The sequence below is a fragment of the Lichenostomus cassidix genome, chromosome 4, assembly GCF_008360975.1.
Source record: "Lichenostomus cassidix isolate B80296 chromosome 4, HeHo_3.0, whole genome shotgun sequence".
Lineage (NCBI taxonomy): Eukaryota > Metazoa > Chordata > Aves > Passeriformes > Meliphagidae > Lichenostomus > Lichenostomus cassidix.
In genome coordinates, this window is record NC_139484.1 from 8796442 (window position 1) to 8819378 (window position 22937).

The 22937-nt window shown below is 39.8% G+C and overlaps 1 long non-coding RNA gene across 2 annotated transcripts; it reads right to left on the minus strand.

Annotated features, from left to right (window-relative positions):
- Positions 1–1294: 1294 nt before the first annotated feature.
- On the minus strand, positions 1295–21459 carry LOC146437810 (uncharacterized). 2 transcript variants are annotated; one of them, XR_014851550.1, is made up of 6 exons: positions 21297–21459; positions 18329–18526; positions 11910–14983; positions 9106–9312; positions 5571–5655; positions 1295–1386 (listed from the first exon to the last, which is right to left on the minus strand). It is a non-coding gene; the product is annotated as an uncharacterized LOC146437810 (long non-coding RNA). The 2 variants fall into 2 exon arrangements; XR_014851548.1 differs by having other exon boundaries at positions 18329–18529.
- Positions 21460–22937: the final 1478 nt, after the last annotated feature.

Here is a 22937-nt window from a genome sequence, read left to right on the forward strand (position 1 = left end):
GAAGTGTAGAGTGCTCTAAGTGCAATATTGTAATTTAAATGCTTATAACACAAAAGAGAAACAATTCACTGATCATCTCATTAGAGGCTTAGCTATTTTCATCTGGACAGCTTCCTCTTTGATCTGGTAAGAAAAATGAACGAAAGTTTAGGACACATTCAATTGCTTTTGTAAAGGCTTGGATTCAAGCAAAACACACTTACAATCTAGGAAATAACGACTTATTCAATACCTCTGACCAGTACTAGGTACCAAAGCAGAGATTTCCATGGTTAAAGAATTCAAGAGTGTGGCCTCCTGGTTTCCATTTGACTCCCATTACAAACCTCATTTGTATGCTACTAAACAAAACAATATCCTTCTCCCTGTGGGCACATGAATGAGCTATATTGTCATTGTTTGGTTTTATTTTTTGCCCCTCATAGTCTACAAAAAACTGCAAGCGCTGTAGCCTGAAAATTTCATGAGTACAGGAATCTGCTCCCATCTATCAGCAAGCAAGAGAAGAATGCCCATAAAACCAATAAATCTGTTTAGTTGTTTTACCCATGTGGATGGATGGATGGATGGATGCACGGATGGATGGATAATCCAGGGGTAAAAGCTCTCTGGTACCATCTACTTGTTAATAAATATAGTGGCCCTTCTTTTATTTTACTCCTCATTCCTCCAGTGGCACTTCTGGGGAGATGTCATAGTTACATTTCAATGATCACAAAGCTCTACTAGTCTTTGCAGTATCCTATACTGGGATGACTTCTCTCTTAGCTCTTGCAAAAGATTTAACAAGTAGACATGATGAGGAAACAGATCCACTATGACGCTGAACAAAGGAAAGTTTTTTTAAATGGAAACCATGGTAACAGCAGTCAAAGTGAGACATCTTGGAAGCTGGACTCGATGGTCTTTCAAGATCCCTTCCAACACAACAATTGTGTGATATTACTTAGGTCACTGAACTGTCGCCTAAGGTGCCAAATAAAGTAGATGGTTCTATTTACTGTCGATTGATTTCCCAAAGTTAATTGTACCTTTGCCTTGTGGTTTCAAACTTTCATACTTGCAAGTGATGAACTATTGCCTGAAGGTGCTCGGAAAACATTCCAGGCGGGAATGGGCACAGTGCTGTACATAGCTTTAATGCAGCTTTATTGCTAGCAGGGGTTGAGTTCTAGGTATCCAGTGATTAGGGATGGCAGCAAGTTTCCAGCTAGGTAGAGGAGAAAGCAGTCAAAAGGAAGTAAATGACTGGATTCATATGGCAGGGCTGAATTTCTGAGCTCAACAGCTTCTTTCCTTGAATTTTCTCAGCATCCAAGGGAAGCCTCATTGCCATTGTTTAGGAGCAACATTCGCTTCTTGCTACGCTCTCGTCAGTGGTCATTGCTATTCCCAGATCATTAGGAAGAGGAAAAAGCACAGTAAGGAATGCGAAAGAGGGCTGGAGGGAAAAGATGCTGCTGAATAAATCCATACCGGGATGAACACAGTGCTGAGACAGAATATCATTCAGCAGAAAGGTTTATCACTACAAACTGGCATGTTGCAGTTGAACTGGGGTTTTCTAAAGAGAGTTGCACCCCCAGATAGCTGACTGATGAGTTCACAGGATAAAAGACTGTTAAGGAGCTCATCCACTGAAAGGCTCTTTACAGGCTCCACTTTCTCACGGTCCCACTCTGGAAGGAGTTACTGTGCTTGTAAGAGTTACACAGCCCATGCCTGTCCTCCCATTGTTTCAAGTTAAGGGAACATCAGCTGGTTTTGCTATTGTGAGCAGGGGCCATGATGGAGGGCTAATTGCTTCTGTTCAGCTAAATGTCTGTTTTATGGGGCCAGGCTATTGCAGGCACCCAGCCGGACAATGGGCAGCGGCCTGAGCCTGTGATCTCCCTCAGACAGTGGGCATTTAGGCCACTTCTGAGGGAGCTGGCTAGAAAACTCCTTGTTTCTTTTTCCACACAATAAATAAAATCCCCAAAAGATAATTAGGTAATTCAGAGTGGATAATGATTATGCATGGTTTGAGAGGAATTTCTTTTTGACAAAGACTCCTCTGGGTCTGTAGTACAAACCGATTTTACTGGAAACTTGCTATCAGCCAGAGAAAACAAATTTCCCAGAGGAACTCTGTAAGGTGTGAAGCATTTGTTAATGCTAGATGCACACAAGGATACATAAAGGTTATTCCTAGCAAGCCACATTACATCCTTGCTACAGAAAATGTGAACGTTTCTATCACTTGGTGAGATCAAGGGGCAGGAACAGAAGAATGCCTTTCTTTGGTGGTTTGGGGTTTTGTTTTGAGGCCAGTGCCAGGTTCTGTAAGAGGCAGGTCTCTGAGCCTGCTAGAATCATGCTTTATTGCCTCTGTGGCAAAAAAAATGAATCCTACCTAAATTTTAACTAGCCAGTTGATTCTGTAGCACCAGGACACAGAGCTTATTCCAGCTGCTCTTCCTTTCTTGGATACTCAGATGGTTGAACACCACACGCAGCATTTTAGGGATGTTGAGGGGTTGAGATAAAATAGCATGTTTCTTAATCCTGACCTATTTTAATGATGAAAATTAGAGTAGCTCTATGGATGTTCACTGGCATCCTGTAATAGGTTCTTCACAGAAAGTCAGCCTAAGAAGGCCTGGATTTTGACTTGGAACTCCGCTTCATTCATTACTTATAGCTGAGGGTGTAAAGACACTTTTCCAAACAGAGATGGTTTGTCTCATGGATGACTGGCCTGGTGTCTCTCAATTTCAAGACTTGTAGATTTCTCCTATTCTCAGGTAATTTCTTAATTTGAATTCAAAATATTCCTGCCTTTCTTTTTCAATCCAAAATATCTGGACTAAAAATACACTTTGTCTAACATGCAATATAGTATTTTCAGGAAACAGCGTGAATTTTACAGATGAATCTAAAATGGCAAAATTCAAACACAACTGCTCTTCATGTCTAGTTGATGCCACTAAAGTGGGCCCAGTAATAACTAACAAGAAAATTAAAAACAGAAAAAAAAGCCATATGTGACTTTTTTTCCTATATTATGCCTGTGGCTTAATTACAGAGATGCATTGTGTGCTTAACTAAAAAGCAATAAAGACAGTGCAAGAAGTGCCATTAATGAGTCAGCATCACCCCCTGAAGATCAGCTTCATTTCTGGAATCTTTCTGGTGGCAGCCCCTTTAATGCCCTTTCCCTCCAGCAGCTCATATCCAAGTACAAACTACCGAAGGGTGAGGACAGGTAAAAAGTAAAATCACAATCAAATCCCACCAGTTCAGCAGCGTGCATCCAGCAGCAGAGGGTGAACTGGATGAGGAGGTGTGAGTTCAGACATGCCCTGTCCTCACAGGAGATTTGGTCCCTCATGGGATTGATTTGCCCCAATCGAGCTCAGAGACACTTCAGAGAGCAAGTCAGAGAAGTGGGTATTTGCTTTATTCGGTGCACCAGATGTGTGGGAATTGTTTCCACCAAACACACATACCTCAGTACCCCAAAGACACAGTGTTATAGGTAAAATCATGAATATTAATTACATTCTTCAGGATAGGAGTGGTTATACAAATAATTTCTCGGAAGTCATTAATATCATTAGCATGTGCACCATGCATGCTCCGTATGTCCTGGTGGTCTTTGGATACCCCCAAAGCCCTTTCCAAGGTGACAGTCCTTCATGGGATGATTCAGTGGTTTCTGTGCTGGCTTCAAATGCATGCTTAGCTGATAAGCCATCAGGCCAGAGCTGTTACCTACAATTTGAATTTGAATTAAGGGTTCATCCTTCAGCCCTGGAAGCCACAGACAGGCGCCTGTGCTGGTGGAAGGGGAGCAAAAGCTCGGAGAATCTTTCTCAGGATGAAGGCACAGGGTGCAAAAAGAAGCATGAAAGCACATGGTGAAAAAAATGCAGAATGGGGGTGATGCAGAAAAGCTGGAAGTTGTATTTAAGAAGTTCATTGCGAACACAGAGTGCTGCAGGAAGCAGCAAGCTTATCAGAGATCTTTAGGTTGCCTACAGTATCAAATGTTATGTTCACAGGGAGAGCAGGCAACAAATTGGCAGGATATGTCAATAGAGTCTAGACTGGAAAAGGTCTCCAGGGAAATTAATTTCCAAATCTTTAATCTACCACATTTTATATCTTTTTACCTACAATAGTGCAGCTTTTCACACATCCACACTTTGAGAAAAATGCAGTTAAATACTGTTAAAAAAAAAAGGAATTAATGTGTTCTTTTCTTTACATAACTTCACATTTTCCCAAATGCAACTTGAAGCCTCATCCAGAGAAATATTTACATATGTGCTTGTGTCATTCTGACTGCCCCCACACTTCCTGTACTCATTGGAGCCAATCTGATGCTATAAATTAGGTGTTGAAATGCCCTACTGAACCAAAGCCACTAATTCAGATTTCTTTAAGGTGGAGAACAAAGAGATATCTCCCTCCTGGATGCCTCAAGAGTTTGTAAGAAAGGAGATGATGTGGGAAACCTTGTGCCCCTTTTCTCCCCGGTGACATCAAGACCACTGCCAGATGTACCATGTCAGAAGTACTGCAGAAATGTTTTTTTCCTAAGACATGCAAACCTTAATCCTTAGATCTTTTCAGGAAAAAAACCCACTTCATCTGAATGCAACAGAGAATAGGTATTACACATTGTTTTGACACCGGCACACTGTGTAAGCTCATGGACATTCTTCTGTATATTCTACTTACAGAGCTGTGACTGCGTGTACATTAAAAGAAGTAGTGGATAAAGCACAGCCCCTGAAGAGATCATTAGTATTTTCCTCCTGCTATGGCTCTTTCTTTAATTCCTTTCCCCTTCCCAGAAAAGTGTATCAGATTGTTCTGAACAGGATGCCTCACCAGTGACTTACGCAGGGGACACCCACCAGTGCAGAGAATTTGTTGATCAAGCTAATGCTGAAATCACTGTGATTTATACCATGATAAAACACACCACAGTGACAGAGCACACAGGCAGTTATTTCCTGCTGCAGACAAACACCCATTGAGCACTCCCCACCACATCTGGGGAACCTGTCTTACCCTATTGCTTTTTTGTTGCTTTTCAGGATATTTCACTACAGGAATGAGAACAAATCAACTCCAAAGTTGCAGGGAAACAGCACACAAATTTTAGATGTTTATCTCCAATTAACAATGACTGAAAGGGCAAAGGACCCTGCTCCAGTGCCACACTCAATACTCCTCACAGGTGAGGACTTTATACAGCCCTCGCTTCGCTTTGTCAAATCTTTTCTCACAGCAGTTAGAAGTTTTTAGTTTTAACTCTAAGATTTTTCTGCATTTCGTGTTTTCGTCTGTCCATCCCCTCTCTGCTAGAGCGAAATGACCCCTCAGCTCTGGTGCTAAATTAGACAGTCCTTCCTGTGATTCTTAGAAAATTACCTTTTTGGTTCTTTGAGGGAAATACTTTTTTCTTAGGGACATCTTTAATGTGGCCATATTGTTCTTTCACTGCAACCCAGAATCCTTACTAAAAAGCAGCAGATTGTTTGGAACGCTATGCAAAGGAGAGAACATCAAAATACCTGGAATAATGGTTCATCAAAGACTTGAAATTATCCAATCCTCTTTTTTGTGATATTTGGAGTCTTTTCTGTAACTGGTGTGTTGCTGAAAGATAAATGTGAGATAGTTAATAGGATCCTAACAGCACTGATCACCTCTGGGAGTTTACTGCACTTTTGGGATTTACATTTTCGGTCTGTCATTCCCCAAATAGTCACAGCTCGTTACCCTCTGTGCTTTAGTCTCCTGATGCATCACTTGCACACCACTGTTCTCTGAGCAGTGCTGTCTGTGTCTAAAGGGTGATGGAAGCAAGAGTCAGAACCACCCAGCCTGCCTCAAAGAGTAGCTTTTTCTGGTGGTGAAATACTGGTTTAAACATAGCGAAAGCCTGTGTCTGTTTCATTATTGCATTTAAGGAGAAGAGTTCTTTCACAAGCTGTTTTTTCCATCCCCATAAATCTGAAGCAATAGCGGTGTTTTGCTGGTTTCTACTGTGTAATTTCAATATGCAACAATTTCTCCAAGTTGAGTAATTTGGAATCCACACACACTTTGCAGTTTCAAGATAATTTGATCTGAATAGCAGTTTCAAGTAAATGTTTTGGCAGCAGTGAAAATACCCTCAACATTATTACTTGGAGCTTGAAACACCAATAATGATTTTACATTCTAGCAACGGAAGAGCTTGATAGGCAGGTTAAAATCATTAATTCCTCTCTCTGAAACTGACTTTTCCCATTGAAAGGTTTGAAAACAAATGTACTTTCAACAGGTTATTTCTGTATTAATGTGATACCAACAACATCTGTGCAGCTCCCTCTTTTCTCTTGTGGGCAAGCACTGTTAGGGGAGCTGGAAGGAGCACAGCTCTTGCTTGCTTCACCCCACAGCTGTGGGGAATACATGGGATACAATGTTTGAAGTGTTGGATAATTGGAGGAAGTGAATGGAGAATGACAACAACAGCAATAGGGAAGTCTCTCAAGCGATTTGAGAAGGTTGTCTGGTGCAGACTGGATGTTTGATTATCTGTGCAATGGATACCCACTTCTCTCTACTTGAATAATACATGGGAACCGAGGACTGTTTACTTTAAAATATCAAAATGAGAAATGACCATGTTTTGAAAATAAAACCTGCGAGCTTCAACTCTGCCACCTCTAGGAAAGCCCAGTGGGAGGGATAGGATTGCTAGAACTAGGGGAGGCCTCCTTTTCCTTATTTGTTATCATTTAACAGAATCTGAAGGCATCTTCCTTTGCAGAGAGCAGGAAATCATTCCTGTGCAGCTCTAGGGCCACACAGAGGTTATGGTGCCCATTTCACTCGCGGTGTTAAACAACAGAGGGTTTCAGAACTGTAGTGGGGCTGCACCATGTCACCAAACCCTGGCCAAGAGAAAACAGAAGAGCACGTGCACACTGCAGCATTTCTGACTTAGCAAAGAGATGAAAACACAGTGCTCTTTAGCTGCCTTCTCCCTCCAGTGTTCTCAAATACCACTGGTTGTGTTCCACTATGGGGGAGACTTCTCAGGGTTATATTTGGAAGCACATGGTAAGCAGAGAAAAAATTCCAGTCAAAACATTCTTGTTAACTGGTGATTGTTTTTTGAAACCTGAACATTATGAATCCATGTTATACTCCCAGCCTTTGCTCTAAGTCTGCTTGGAATTAGTAACCTGAAGTTTTATGACAATAAACTGTGGTATCCTATTGAGCAGGACTAGTATACATATTGTGTACATGCTAACAAACACAACCTCACCTCTGCATGTCACTGGGAAATAAAAAGTACTGTGCACATTATCTGTCTATAATGTCTGCATCTGGGACACAGATTGTAGATGCCACTTCAGGATGAGGCAGCCAAAGCAGTGTCAAGACCTGCAAGGTGCTTGCCTTATACAGAGTGAAATGTGGTGTCACCGACTTGAGCAGCAAAATTCTCAAGGACTTTGTGTTCTGCCCAAGATGCACTGATATTCCCCATACATGGAAGCAAGTGTTTTACCAGAACAAGCATGGGTTTTGTTAATCAGAGAATATGTAATCACTGAAGCGATTTGTAACAATATTTATGAAATGTGAATCTTGGATTTATTTTGCACAGATCATCTTATTTTTCTGTCCAAAGCTGCTTGCTATGCAGACTCTTAGGACTGTTAAATATCACGTGACATTCAAAAATCAGAACTTTCCAAAGCCCATTTTTATTGTGTTGGCTTTTTTTTTCTCCTTGGCTAAACCTATTCTGGGTTAATATTCTTTTCAAAGTTAACCTTTCTTGATCAGTGCTTTTAATGCAGCTGTTTGAGTCAGTCAAGGAAGATGTTACAAAATCTTCTCTCCCATTGCTGTCTGACCAAGGATGTTTCAATGAAAACATGGTCCTTTTGATGTGATTTATTTGGGAGTTCTTCTGCAGCTTGTATCTCAGCTTGTACCTAACAATCTGTTTGCTCTTACTGAGAAAAAAGAGATTGTCGCCCTGCCAACATAATTACATTGGTGAGTTAGGGAATAATGAGTGAGAACAGATGAAATATTTAGATATAAATAGTCTGTTTTCATGTGCTGTGATTGTTGCTAATAAGGCAGGGATGTGTGGTTTGTGGTTCAGGGACAGGATGAGGAACCAGGACATCTGGATTCCTTTCCTAGCTTTACCACAGTGTATTGAAGAAGCCATCAAACCTTTTTGTGCCCCACCAGTTGGAAGTGGATAATAATGCTCTGGGGACTAATTCTTTAATGCTGTCATCTTCTGATGTTCAGGAGGGAAGAACAATGCAAGTGTACAGTTTTTGCACACTACAAATCAGTCCAACTAAAACTTTAAATCCAGATACCTAGAAAGTTTGTGAATTAATTTATCCTGTCCTGAGTAATTTGACCCACTTGCAATGAGAGAAAAACAAGAGGAAGATTAAAACCAGTACAGAATGCTTGAACACAGTCCTGCAAATATCTGATCTTGAGTTTTCTAGGACAAGTTTTCTGAGCTTTACACTCTTTACACTTTTAATAAGGAGTTGTCAATGATGTCCTTAACTGAAATGTGCTCATTCGTTCAAACCCTAAGAACTACTTAGGTCTTAACTCATCAGGCTTGGCATGATTTAAAAAGGCCCTACAGTGGCCACCTACACAAGGGATGTGTTTCCCTCAACCTACGTGGATTTTGTTCACAGCAGCTGTAAGTAATAAATCACTAAACCGCAGACTAAAAGCATGTAATTGGTAAAAAAGCAATTAAATACAAGGTTAATTCTACCTAGGAATAAATAAGTGCATTTGGCATGTAAATCATAGTGAAAAAGAGGGTTTTAAAAATTTTTTTTTGGTAACATGAATATGGTAGTGGAGAGTCTCAAAAGCAGAGTTGCTTCTTCTGCTGAAGGGAGGAAGAAAGAAATTGTGCTAGGGAGTTGAAAGCCTCAAGTTTAAATCACTTGGGATGAGCATTATATTATTTTAAGGTTTCTAGTACTTATTTAAATTTCCAATCTCCTCAAAATGACAGTCTATAATGCACTAATGCTATTTTACCTGGGTGTCAGATGGCTCAATCTACATTTGAAAGCTAAACAGGAGCAGATCCACAGCTGGTAATGGGGACCTCACATCTGTACTGTACATGTGGCTGAGTTTTCCAGTCTGGTCCCATGTCTTGACTAGCTAGTGCACAGGAATTGTCCTGCTAGAGTACTTTTTTGACCCTGGCTTCATGCAGAAGTCCAGTTCCTCTGCTCTGACCTGTGGTGCAAGGAAAAGCATGGTAAGTGGGAGAAATCAGGAAATTTGCTTCAGAAGTGCACTTGTGATCTGAACTAAAATGCCAACCTACCCTCACTCTATTTGAAGTGGTTTTCTGAATAACGGCAGCACAAGGGCTTGATTTGCACTTGGAATCCAGCTGTCCAGACAAGACTGAGCACAAATTTCCCGTTGCTTTCATGGAAGCTTTGCTCTAAATCACTGCAGTTGGACACCGCTGAAGCAGCAGCTGGAATACTTATCGTGCAGTATAATTTCAGTCTTCTTTGAAAAGGGCTTATGGCTATGTGTAAGAGAAATTGGCTTCAGTTTGTTGATTTTATCTCATTTGAGACCGTTTTTGGGAACACTGCAATATTGGCACAAGAGGTACAATTATAGGGAGAATTAGCTCTTCACCATCACTCTAAGCCAATACTTTGTGTGCTGTGATGCTGAGGGAAAAACCAACCTCCTGATGCACAAGAAACGCTCCAGGAATCTCTAGGGAGTCGTTTATTTCCCAACTGACTTGCACATTAAAGCACTGTATACAAGTCTGTGGTTAACCAAGTCCTTCCCCTTTCCTATATCCAGTCCTTCTTTTCAGCAGAAAAAATGTGGGCACATGGCCTGCCAGGAAATCCTTGGAATGGCCTGCCTGGGTCTGCAATAAAGAGATGTAGGGAGCAGCATCCCAGGGTTTATTGCTGAGATGCCTCATCCACCTCCAGAATCTTAGAAAATGCTCAGCGGTGCTCAGGGATACAGGGAGTAGGTACCAGAAGGCTCATATTCTTTTCCATAAAAATTGCACTTACAATGATTCACATCACACTAATGTTCCTAAAAAACCATCCCAAATCAACACACACACATATATGTAAGCTCTAGCTGTGCATCTGGTGTATGCAAGGCCATGTAAATAACTATCTTTATGTGGTGAGACAAAGCAGCCTCAACTACCAGAAGATTTAGCAACACAAATTCTTTTCCTACAGCACAAATCCCACTAGCAGTAATTTCATCTCGAAATGGAAAGCCCATCATTGCATTATTTGAGCACAAAGGCCAAATTTCCCTGGTTGCCAGTTAGACCCCAAGCTCATACAAACACAGCAGGAGAAACCTGAAATGCTGTTGTTTCCTTGTGGCACTAATTCCATTGCTAGAGAAAATGGAATTATATTTGTATTGACATTATAATGACAACTTTGCAGTCCAGACTCCATCCTGTCTGTTAGGTCAGATACAACTGAAGCACCAGCAGAGAACTAAGGAATGCCTGTTCCTCGGTGGCACTGTGCCTGGAGCCCAGCCAGAAATTTCAGTGGTAAAAGTTCATTCTGTGAAAAAGACAGTTACGATTTCATTGTGTCTCAACTACAAAACCTCTCCATTTTGCACTGATCACAGCATCCTCAGACAAACTCAATGTGGAGTCTGCAATATGCAGGCTGAGCTTTTGTCCTGCACTGCTGTAGAACTTGGAACCTCAACATAAACCTAATGCTCACGGCAGACCTTGCACCCTGGAGATGCCGTGCTGCAGCAAACACCAATTGCCCAGGCTCTTGGAGAATCTTGGGATCACACACAGCAGATCCAGACTGGACCCTGGCACCACTGGACTTGTGGCTTGCCTCACTTATTTATCAATCTCAGCTGCCTCCCTATTTTAAGGGAGGCCCTTGAGGAAAATCATAGCTCTTTCCTGAAATTCAAGGAGGTGGGAATTGCAGTCATTAATTGGTGATACATTATTAATACATGGTGGCATTGTTGGGTATTTTTCCTGGCTATATTAATTTAATATAATATGGTAGATGTTGCCAGCCTATCCTATTGTTCTCTCAAGACACCGTGTTAATATGAGATGTCACTAGCCTTGAAATCTGTATAACATTTTCATTCATTACTTCTCTTGCACAAATGGTACCACTGCCCACAAGAGAAGTACCACTGAGGGAGGGTGCTTAAATTCAGGGCTTAAAGATTTACTTTATGAATTATGTAAAGAAAAAGAAACAACTCTAGAGCTGGAACTGAACTAAATTAAGCAATTAGAAGATAGAAAGAGCTAAACAACTTTTAATTTTCAAAACTCAGACTTTGGTGGAGAATAATAGTCCAGAACAATCAGAACATGTTGATTTTCTAACAGCTTAAAAAAAAACAACTAAGCACAAAAACCCACTCCCTTATTGTTTGTGTCTCCTGAGCCTAATCTTCTTTGTCTTTTCCTTCCACAGTCATACAGCAGATAAAACCCATTGTTACAGTATCTGTAATTAGGATACCAGTAGATAGAATAGTTAATCATGCCCCAGCTAACCATTGTGTGTGTTGCTGGGGAAGTCAGCTAAGGTAGAGTCATTTTTCCTAATTTAATCGTTTAAAAAAGAAGCACCTGGTTTAACCTCCCATCCTACCTCCCTCTACCTTCAGTGAGGAGGGACAGGAACAGACAGACAAGGCTGGGCTGTGGGTGGAATCATTCGCTCCTTGGTGGTGCTTCCTCCACCAGCACGGAGGGAAAAGCTGGTCTATGTGAAACTTAATTTTCTCTGTTAAACTGAAATTTTATCCTTTCTTACCCAACAGAAGAGTCAGGAAGGTGACAGCCAGACATGAGGGCAGCCAAGGACACACAGGAGCCACTGACATTTTGTGCACTTCTTCACCTCCCCATCCTGCACAGCTGGATGTAGCCAAGAGAGATTGTCAGTGTTCACATTCCAAACTTGGGGCACAAATCTGGCTAAGCTCGTTTTTTTTCCTTTTCATCAATATTAAAAATATGTCCTGTACATGGAGGTACTTCTGGCATTCACCACACAAAGGCCTGTGCAGGCATCACATTTTTATAAATGTTTCATAGTAGCCTACTGATTTCACAAGGTTACATTGGCTTAAACAGGAGGAATTTTATGGGCTTTACCAATGTTACCTGAGGGAATACAGCTTCCAAATGGTAATTTAGGTTTTTTTCCCCAAAATACAGTTATGATAGGGGAGCTGATGTATGTGAACACCAGAACAAAGTTTCTTAAAGGACACTTGAAGCATCTTAGATATGGAGCCTTCAACAGCATGTTTGTTCTCAAATTTTGCTTTTGCTGGCTGAACTTTTTGAAGTTTCTTAGTATTTGTTCAATATTTTTTTTAAGGACAATGATACCAAAGATATTATTCTGAAAATAACAGAATTAAATTGCCAGAAAACCCAGCTATTGAAATCACATTTAATTGCTATTAGTTTGTTCTGGTTCGTTAGTTTAGGAGATCAGTTTTGGTATATAATGCATTGAGTTGACAATAGATGGAAAAGAAATATGATTGAATTTATTTTGCTTAAAATGCAGCAATGGCAGGGAGGCACTTTTAAGTAATAACATAAAGTCACTGGCTGGCACTGTAAAATTCTAAAATTACTACATGAAATCTAATAGCAAGCCAGTATATGAAAGCACTCATATATTATGAGTCACCTCTGTCTAACTTCATTTGGAATTATTTATCTGCTTGCAGATTTAATTAGATCCATAATATGAAAAATATACAAGTTAGAAATGTATATAAAAATCTGAATAGAATAGCAGATAATGTAAACTTCATATTTTAATCCCCAAATCATGCCGCTTGGAAAAAAAATATTATGCAAGCTACTTTAATGCATTTTTCCCCCTTTTTGCACTCCTTGCCAGTGCTAATTCTTCAGTGCAAGGAAGAGCATCTTTGCATGGCTCCTGTCCTGTCCAGAGTACTGGAAATGTCATAGTAGCACAATCATACACTTCCTTTACTGGAGGAGATTGGAACAAACATCTGTGCATTTGGATGATCATCTAAATTAAACTGTGTGGCACAGACCTCCTTTAGCAGCCTCCCTGTCACTAAAGGAAATGAGGGTGTAATTTTATACGTCCAATTGCAGGGTGGCTGTTCAGCAGCCAAACAGCAGGTCAGATGTAAAAAGCAAATTAGATGTATCTCACATCTGTAGACTATTTTTGTTGCACCTCATCACTTCAGTGCTGTATCCTATAGAAAGCCTTGTCCCTCAACCAGAGAATTCCTAACCTTCTTGTGTGACAGAGGAAGGAAAAAGCAGATAGCCTTTTTAAAAGCCTGATTCATTCTAAAGTAGTCATCATCTGAAGCAGAAAATGTGATTTTCTTCTTGTTCACTTTTTTTTTGTCATATTACCTGGTGTGCCATCTCACTCATTCAAGGACTGCAAGATATATAAACCCAAGATATATAAATTAAGATTACACAGGAAAACAGGAATTATTAAACTAATATATAGGTGCTTCAGGCTCTGTCTCATCTTCTGCCTTTTTCCTGAGCACTGATTTCTTCACAAAGCTTTGGTGGTACAAAAATTCACCTTCTTTCAAGTCTATATCACCTTCACACACTGTCACCTGTTTCCCTGCTGTAAGCTGCTACACAAATATTGAATACTGCACATCAAATGTTTATTGGGATGCTCCTTGTGTAAATATACAGGTTTGATTTAGTTTGCTGTTAGAACGGCAAACAGGAATAATGGAGAATGGCTTCAGATGAACCATCTCACAGCAAACTCTCATCATCTAAAACCTGAGCTGTTCACCAAATTATTTTTTTTTTACCTCAGCCACCTTAGAAAATTGTTTTGCAAGGATTGAGGACCAGATAACCAAAAGGATTGTGGCTGGTCAAGATATCCTTCCAAGGAGGCACAGAGTACCCATTCAAAGCCCCATCCGCTGTGTCCCTGTTGCTCAGCTTTTCCAGGTCCTCTCCAGAGGTACAAATCAGGTGGCCCAATTGGTTCAGGAGAGCTGAGTCACATTGTGCCAATAATGACTTTGCAAATATTTGTGAGTATTTATGAGGTGCCAACTCTTTGTCTCTCTATGTGCTCAGCTTAGCCTGGATTCAGCTGAGATACCCAAAGTCAAATACTTAGCAGTTAAGCCTGATTTTGCACTCACAGAATGCACAGAGCTGTCCTGGATTTGCATCCAAAATCCATGTTTGATATCTACCCATCTGACTTACCCCTGCAGGACACTGCTGAGTCATTTCCCACTGGTCAGAGCCACTAAAAACCTCTTTACATAAAATCTAAGTGTACAAAGCAGGCAGGAGAGTAACAGTGTGGTCACTCTGCACCAATGACCATGGCTACAATAACTAGAGGCAAGGGGAATTAGGTCTTATGAATATAAATGTTGAGCTAAATAATTAATTTATGTTTGTCTGAAAAACCTCAATGAGGCACAAAAATGTTCAGGAATGTTTAATCCTAAAGGGAGTGAGATTTATCAAAGCAATTTGAAAGGATAATATGTTCATCTCTGGTTCTACAGGCAAAGAAAAGCCAAAAAGTGCAAGGCATTAACCACTTAGCAGCTATTTTTCATTCTGCCAAGCTGTTTTTCATGCTGCTCTCATTGCCTCAAGTTTGATGCTACAGTGAAAGGCAAATCTGGTTCTGGCAAGCAATCACTAACTTGTAATAAGCATTAGGTTTACATTTAAAGATCAAAGCAAACATACATAAAATATTTTGAGTACATACATATTCTCTGCTTTATGTCCTTGCCCTTGGGATTATATCCCCTCATCATTGTGTTTCCCTCTTACCTTCTCAGTGAGTCCAGAAGCAACTGGAATCTGTAATGAAAGAAAATGTAACTAATTTAATTTATAATAGTATGTAGTGGGACAGAGACTTCAGGCAGAGATTGCATCTGTTGGTCAGTAGATAAGGCCAGAGGAACCAAAAGATCTGTTGTTATCACACTTGCTGGAGGGACAATGAAGTACTGAAGTTTTGGAATACTAATTGTATTGTTTTACTCTCCTCTGACAATAGCCCAATGATGAAACCATTAACAATAAGCTGTACTTAAATGAAATTCCCATTTATATGACAAATCCCAACACTATAGCTGATATTCAAAGATCATTGTGCCATGAGAGGATGAAAAGTTGGCATTTTTTTCATTTCAGGGTAAATTCCACCTACTCTTTCCAGAAGTGAGTTCGCTCTATGTCTAAGCAATCCACAGGTCATCCCTATGATCAAATCCTGAAATCTTTGCTCATGACTGAACTCCACCTGGGATCCACTTGTGCAGGGTTTTATGCTTCAATAAATCTGGCCCTTTCCTTCTGTTCTGTCTAACCTTTTCTACTGGATAAAAATGAAGGCATCATTTCGAAAACCTGTATCAAAAACTATTTTCCCGAGCATTTTACGAAGAGTTTAAGAGTACAGATTTCAGCTCAGGCTCTGAATAAAACTCTTTAGCCTTTGGTTTGAATAAAACTCACTCTACTGTAAGGTGAAGTATTGAAAGTATTCGTGTCTTAGGAGAGAACTGCTAGAGATGATTTCAGCACAGTGATTTTCACAGGTTAGGAGCTATCTATTCATCTCCACTCACATGTAACAGGTTCTTCTAAAGTCACTGCTATACACAAGAAAACCAAAGGAAGATTTACAATCATTTTGCAAATGGTATTAAATGTGTGCCTGTAAAAAAGTATCTGAGCCTGTTCTGTGTGAAGTAAACCACTGGAAAAAAAAGAAAGGACACCTGACAGCTTGAAGAAACCAAGTCAAATCTCCCTCAGTTCCTGGGAATCATCTAATCAATAAACAAAGCAACACCCTTGTGAGATCGCCCTCCACACGTATTTAGCAAGGCTAAAAACTGTATATCTGTCTGGATTTACAGCAGATTTGCTGTAAAACTTCCAGTTAGTTCCAGTCCACTCTTGCCAGTTCTCCTGGATGCTCAGTGTGTGCAGAAATCTCATTCTGACCCTTGAGTTTCCTTTAAATTGAGTTTTCTATGGCAAATCATAATATGAAAATGTGGAGAATTATTTTTCTTTTCCAAGTTCCTGTAGACTTTCAGGTTTGGTTGCTAATTACTGTCCTTTATCGAGTCCAGAAGATGTTTTTTGATGGTCTGAAGTGCATCATTACTCTTACATGCTCTAATATACTGGTTTTACTTAGAACCAGTCTAACTGTTTTGTTACAAATGGTTTTAGTTTCCAAGTAAACCAAGTGGCAAAGCAATTCAAAATATATTGAATTCATTTCATGCATTAATTACCACAACTGGCTCTAAATCAAAAAATAATTACTCTAGACTTAAAGAGTTTTATTTCTGAGAGTTCTTACTTTTAAAATATAGTAAAACATGTTGGATATATTCCCTTACCTTAAAATAGCAAATCAGTAACACAGGAATTAACATACTCATTTTTTCCCCCATGTCCAAGACATTTCTTTATACAGAAGAAAATGCTTGATTTCTCTTCAATGCAAAAAATAATCCTGTAAAAGCACTTCTCATGTCCCAATGTGCAGCCACTTTGTTGAACTTTTAGATTCTGCAATTAGATAAACCAGATTTCCTGTGAAGACCTAAACCTGTAAATACAATTTATCTTCACCTCACCAGGGATATGGGCAATTCCTGTCTTGGGACCAGATCCTGCACATGAACAGCTTCACCCAGAGCAGCTGGTCCAGCCATCACCATTGCAGAGCTCATGGGAGCACGAGATGCCTTTTTACATCCTTTTTTCCCTGGTATATTCAAGATGTCCCACAGTGACAAGCACAGACTCAGAGCTCTGTTCTACAAACACTAATAGAGGGCACTTTGCAAATCATGCCACCATCAGGGTGATGCACAACAGCACATGGAGCATTTTTTGCAACACTGGCTCTGTAAACAACATCTGCTGAGCTCAAGCCCAGTGCTCCTGGCATGGTTTGCCATGTGGGATGGAACAGTTCCATTGCTCACTGCCATTTCATTTCAGGAGCCCCTGCTCCATGCTACCTGGCAAGCCATGCCAGGGACATACCAGAGCTTGTTGGCACTGGCTCGCCAAGGTCCCGTTTCCGTGATCTTGGCATGGAGAGACAGAACACTCTTCCTATATGGCATTTGCTTTGTGATAATTTGGTCTTGGAGAGGTCACAAAGGAGTCAGGAGGGATCATTTCTAATTGTAACTGCTGGGAGGTTGGCCAGCAGAACTCTGCAATGGTGCCCTTGCCAGATCTCCATGTCATCCCAACCCATCCTCACTTTATCCTGGCATTTGCTGCAGTGCTATTACACATCAGGCCTCCAGGGCTTGACCCACATGGAGGCTGCTCTCACAACTTCTCCCTATGACTTTCCCAGGAATGTGAATGATTTAATGTTAATGGCTATCCTGTTCAGAACAGGTCGTGGAGACTGGGGTGTAAGAGGTCATTATTGTTTAAACACTTTTGTTTTGCCTTTCTTAGAAACTTTAAATCATGAGCTTCCTTACACAGAATGCCCAAACTGACAGCTTCAGGATGTGTGAGAAAGACACAATTAATTTAGTGCAAAAGATAAGACATTTTCTTGGGGAAGCACTAATACCAGGCCTATTACCCCTCAGTGTCATTTCAGATTAGTGTTCTACAGAGAAAGGAATTCTAAATCTTTGTAATTTAAAAACGTTTGCCTTTTCCTTACTATTATAGGTTTCTGCCTAGAGGTTAAAGAGTTTTTAAATTATTTCCGAATTACATCCAATTTCTGGTTAGTTTATGAAAAAAAAGGAGGATGCAGTTTGTCTCTCTCTTTGTTAATTTATGTAAGACCAGAGAAAGGAAAAATATATTCCCTCAGTGACCCAAATGAAATAGTTACGTAAAAAGATTAGAAATACAAATTCCAGACATCTCTAACATGTTAAGATTTGCAGCTGTCACCAAGACATCCACATGTAGGAATGCATGCCTTAATTATGCAAAGTGGAAGGATAATTATCCAAACATGGTGGTGGAAACAACAGTCAAGAGAAGAACTTTACTCAGCTTCTCCCTGCCTTTTTTCTGGCTGAAAGTTTGAAAAACATCAAAACCAATGATTTTAATCCATGTAGGTTGTTTGAGTCATAAGCCACAAAACTACCTCAAGAAAAGAAGAAAATGCAAATATCCTTTTACCTTTAGCATATCACGAGCAGGAACATTCAAAATTGTGACCTGGACTTGCTCAGTCCTTGATCCATGGCCTTGGAGCGGCCCTCTTTTTGTCCCAAAAGTGAAGAATGAGATTTGAAGCAAAGTCCTGGCTCTGAGTGTCATAGGCACTAAGCCCAGGAGCCTCCTGGAAAGCACAGCTCCCCCTTTGGTGTAGATGGCCTGCTGGAAGATAGGACAAGCACCACCCCGAGTTAGCTAATTATCTGTTTAGATGCTCTTTTAGGTACAAGGGTGCCTGGCTATCTGTTCTGGAGGTCAAAACACAAAAGCACTGCAATTTGGGGGGCAGCATATTTAAGAAGGCACTCTGCAGGTGAATGTTTCTGTAGGGATTGGTCTGCCACAGTCTTTGGGCAGTCGCACAGCCCGCAGAACATTTGTGTGTTAGGGTGGCTTGGGTTTTTTTGTCCTTGAAAATCCTTCCAAACAACTGTATTCTTTCCACTTTTCCTCCTGCTTGTGTAATGGCTGTGTTTCCTCTGATCTGTCCTGAAGAAAAAGTATTTTCCTTTTCTAATTCAATCCTTAGCCCTTGTTTTCCCAGCCTCTAGTTCTCAAGAAATGCGATTTCTTAAAAAAGAAAGAAAAAAAAGTGTAATTAAGCCATTTATCAAACTTTTCCAAGTGGGTGGAGTGACAAATTAGCCCTATCTTCCACCAACAATCTGATGGATGGGAAGATAAAGATGCAGAAGCTGTTATTTTAGCTGGGAGCTCTCCACTATATCAATTGTTTGGCCCCAAGCCAAAAGACCCTAAGAGCTGACAAGGACTAATGACGGGTCCATAAAGTGTATGCAGTGTGAGGGCTGACATCAAAGGAATCCAGCCTTATTAAAAATATCTCTATGCATTCTCCCTGGAAAACAAAAAATTCATTTGTTTTTTTCAAAAGATTTCACTTAATCATTCTACTCTCAGTCAATGGAAAGAAAATTAAAACCATAAATAAATTTGCACAATAATATATGGCTGATGTGTTCTGCTCTTCTCCACAAATATGAAGCGATCGTTATTACTTTTAAGTAATGTCCACCAAGAGAAGCTAAGACAGGTAGACTGCAAATACATTTCCATGGGAGTCTTTCCTTTCACTTGTATTTGCATGGGAAAACTTACACTCTTCCCAAGTATTAACTCGTGGTGGTTAATGGGTACAGGGTTAGGGCTGAGGTGGATATTGGGCCTGACACTGTTCTTATGTGACAGCATCACCATCAATGTTTGTAACTTACAACTTTCTCCACCTGTTTTTCATATGCACCACTTTTACATTAAATGGAAAGCAGGAAGAGAGGCTGTAATAGCCAGGATGACTTCTAAGAAAATCAACAACTAAACAATACAAACTTTTTAACATTTGATTAGAAATGTTTAACAAAACAAGCTATTTCTGCAGATACGTTAATCTAGGCTAGAAGTAAAACCCATACATTTTTCACTGGAAAACTATTTAAAGATTATTCTTGATGTCCCATTTTTTATAACATTTTTCCTCTTGTGGAATTACGACAGTATTCAACTTGCTGGCACAATGAGAAACTTTGGTCCTCCTGTATCAAATCCAACTGCAGAGGTCCTGCATAGCTCTATATTCATATACCTGATGAACCTGATTCATCTTTCCAAAACAAGATTTTTACGGGATGGAATTAAAAACAAGAACAGAATCGGACAAAGACAGCATTGGAAGCTGCTTTTGACCCTGGGACATCAAGGCAATTTACATCCCACTGGGATATCCATAAGCTCTGATGTTTTTTGAGGAAATACAAAAAGGCTTGGAGTCTGTAAGGTCCAACATGAACAATCACGGAAAGAACAAAAGAGAACTTTTAAATACTAAGACCTTACCTGGCAAATGTCAAACCCAGGAATTAAGATTCTGGTTGAGAATACCACAGGAATTTAATTTCTTTCTTCTTCCTGATGCATTTAAGATCTCTAAGTTCCTAGTGTACTTTCTTAGCTGCTTATTGGAAACAGGGCTGCTTAGGAACCATATTCTCTCTATGCCAACCTCTTGCAATACTTTGGATGAAACTCTAAATAAAGAAAATGCACTAGATGAAGTTTTCTACTTGGAATTGTATTTTTTTTCAATAAAAGTGAAGTGTAAGTATTATGGCACTATGCAATTAAGTGTTCAAATGTCATTGCTTCTAACTTAGGAAGGGGACTCCTTGAACAAAGAAGCTTAAATGCAAATTGGCTGGAAATATAATGAAGAAAAAGAAAAAAAAGATCAGTGCTGAAGTTGTCAATGAACCAAACTGTTTGCTTCCTTATAATTAGTGATTAGCAGCATGGTCATTGTCTGGCTGCCCTGGCATTCTGTAAATATGCCTGGGCAGACTGTGATTTAAGATTATTTAGAAGACTTATTTATTATTTCAGATTTATTCATTACCTCAAGAGACAGGTAAAACAACTCTCTCAGTCACTCAGCTTGGCTAGGGGGGTAGTGGCTACAAATCAATCCTATTTAGCCTTTCTTTAGTAAAATAAAGGGTTTTCCTTCTCTTTAAACATGGCTCAAATTACTGAATAGAGCGAACTCAATCAGAATTACAAGCTTCAGATTTTTCAAACGTTCTGGAATTTCTCATGCATTTTAGCAAAGTTACGAAATTTTGTTCTGTAATTTACAATTTATGATACAATTAAATGAAAGACCTTAAAAAAGGGTTAGCAACAAAATAAATAATAGTAAGCTTACTTCACCCTGTGGAATTTGTCTTTTATTTGCCAGATGATGAGTTTGTTTTACTTCCCTTACACAACTGTAGAAAATACAGCAAGTCTGTGCATGCACAGTTCCCACCGGAAGCACAAACTTTAGCAGCCAACCTGAAGTTAAAATATAAACTCACTTTTCATTTCTGTTTGAAGGTAATGTATAATTAAGTTAAAGCCCAGGGATACTCACATAATTCTTCATTAAATGTTGCCCACTTGGTTCTGTGGTAAGTCAGTCTCGTAGAAGAAAACTGAAGAACAGGCAAGCAAACCACCACGCTGCTACTACAGCTACAGAGGGAAGTGCACAGGTTTACAGATCAGTAGGAAATTGGACTTTTCCACTGTGCCTGTGAAACTGAAGTGAAAAGATAGCAAATGAATCAGAGAGCAGAGATACTGCTCAGCTACGGCAATGAAAATACGCATTTCAGCCATCAAAGGGATCTGGTTTGCACTTGTCTTGATCTTTTCTTCTAGATTGTACTAATATTATGTCTCTTTTCAACTTTATTTTAGTTTCTTGCATTGGGAACAGCTTTTGGTTTTAAGGTGACTCTCACATGAGTATTAAGAGAGAGATTTTGCACACTAAATGATACATGAAGAGAATAATGATTTCAGATCTGTATGTCCTATTTTAGCTATTTCCACTATCAGGAAACGATGAGTTGACCTACTCGTGTGTTACAAAAATAGCCAAGGATCTTTAAGCAAAATCAATCCCATTGAGCTGAACAGAAATAGAGAGGTGCCATGTGCTCACAGCATGAGCCCTTTGGGTGCCCATCCCAGCACTGCTGGCAAGAGCACACCCTTGGTGTGTGTGGCCCAACACAACCTGAAAAATCTCAAAAGCTTCTTTTTAAATCTCCTAGGCTGAAGATCCTTTCACTGTCTCTATCATTATAACCCTTGACAGAATTCTATTATTAAATTTATTGTACCTTCTTTGTTTTGTACTGTTTGCTGTTACCCCAGGGATTAAAATTAGCAACTCTGCAGTGAACTGGACTTTCTGTGCCACTAAGATACAGCTCACTATTACAATGCTCAGCTGAGTCTCAAAGCCTTTAACAGAGTGTAGTAACTTCACTAGATGGCAGTGGAGAGAAATATTACTTCATATCAATATATATTTTAATAGGAGAGGGAACCATCCCAGCAAGTCCTGCAGTTTATTAGTGTTGTCTGTGTTAACACTACATCACAAGACAGCAGTACTCTCACCCACACAAAAAACCAGGGGCTCCTGCCCAGTTAAATCTCCATGTAAATGTTTGGGAAAGCATAGACACTCTTCCAGCACTAATGCAGAGAGGCAGGGAGCAACGTGCACTCCTCTTTGAAGGTTTTTTCTTATAAGCTCAACTGCACCACAGTGTTTGCTGAAATGCCAGACAGGTTTCAAAAGAAGTTTTCAAAAGAAAACTGTCTTGAAAAGTCAGAGACACCATCGCTCAAAGAATCATAGCACTGATGCCATAAACATGATAAAGAAAATAAGTGAAGGGTAAGAATGAGAAAGCAAATGGTTCAAAGAGTTTTGTGAGGAATACTCTGTATTCAATAAAATCCTTTTCATTCACAAGAACTCCTTACAAATACATGTTTCTTGGGAAAACTTAATGTCCCTTACAGATAACTCAAGAAACAAGGCATAATTTTTCAGACTTCTGACAAAACTCCAAGATTAAATGCTTCAAGCAGCAAGTTCTGTAGCCTCTAAAGTTAAAAACCTCGCAAAATTTAATACTTTGAATAGAGAGAACTGATGCCTGCCAGTCTTTGGAAATTGATACACCTGAACAAAACTGAAGAACTAAAATTG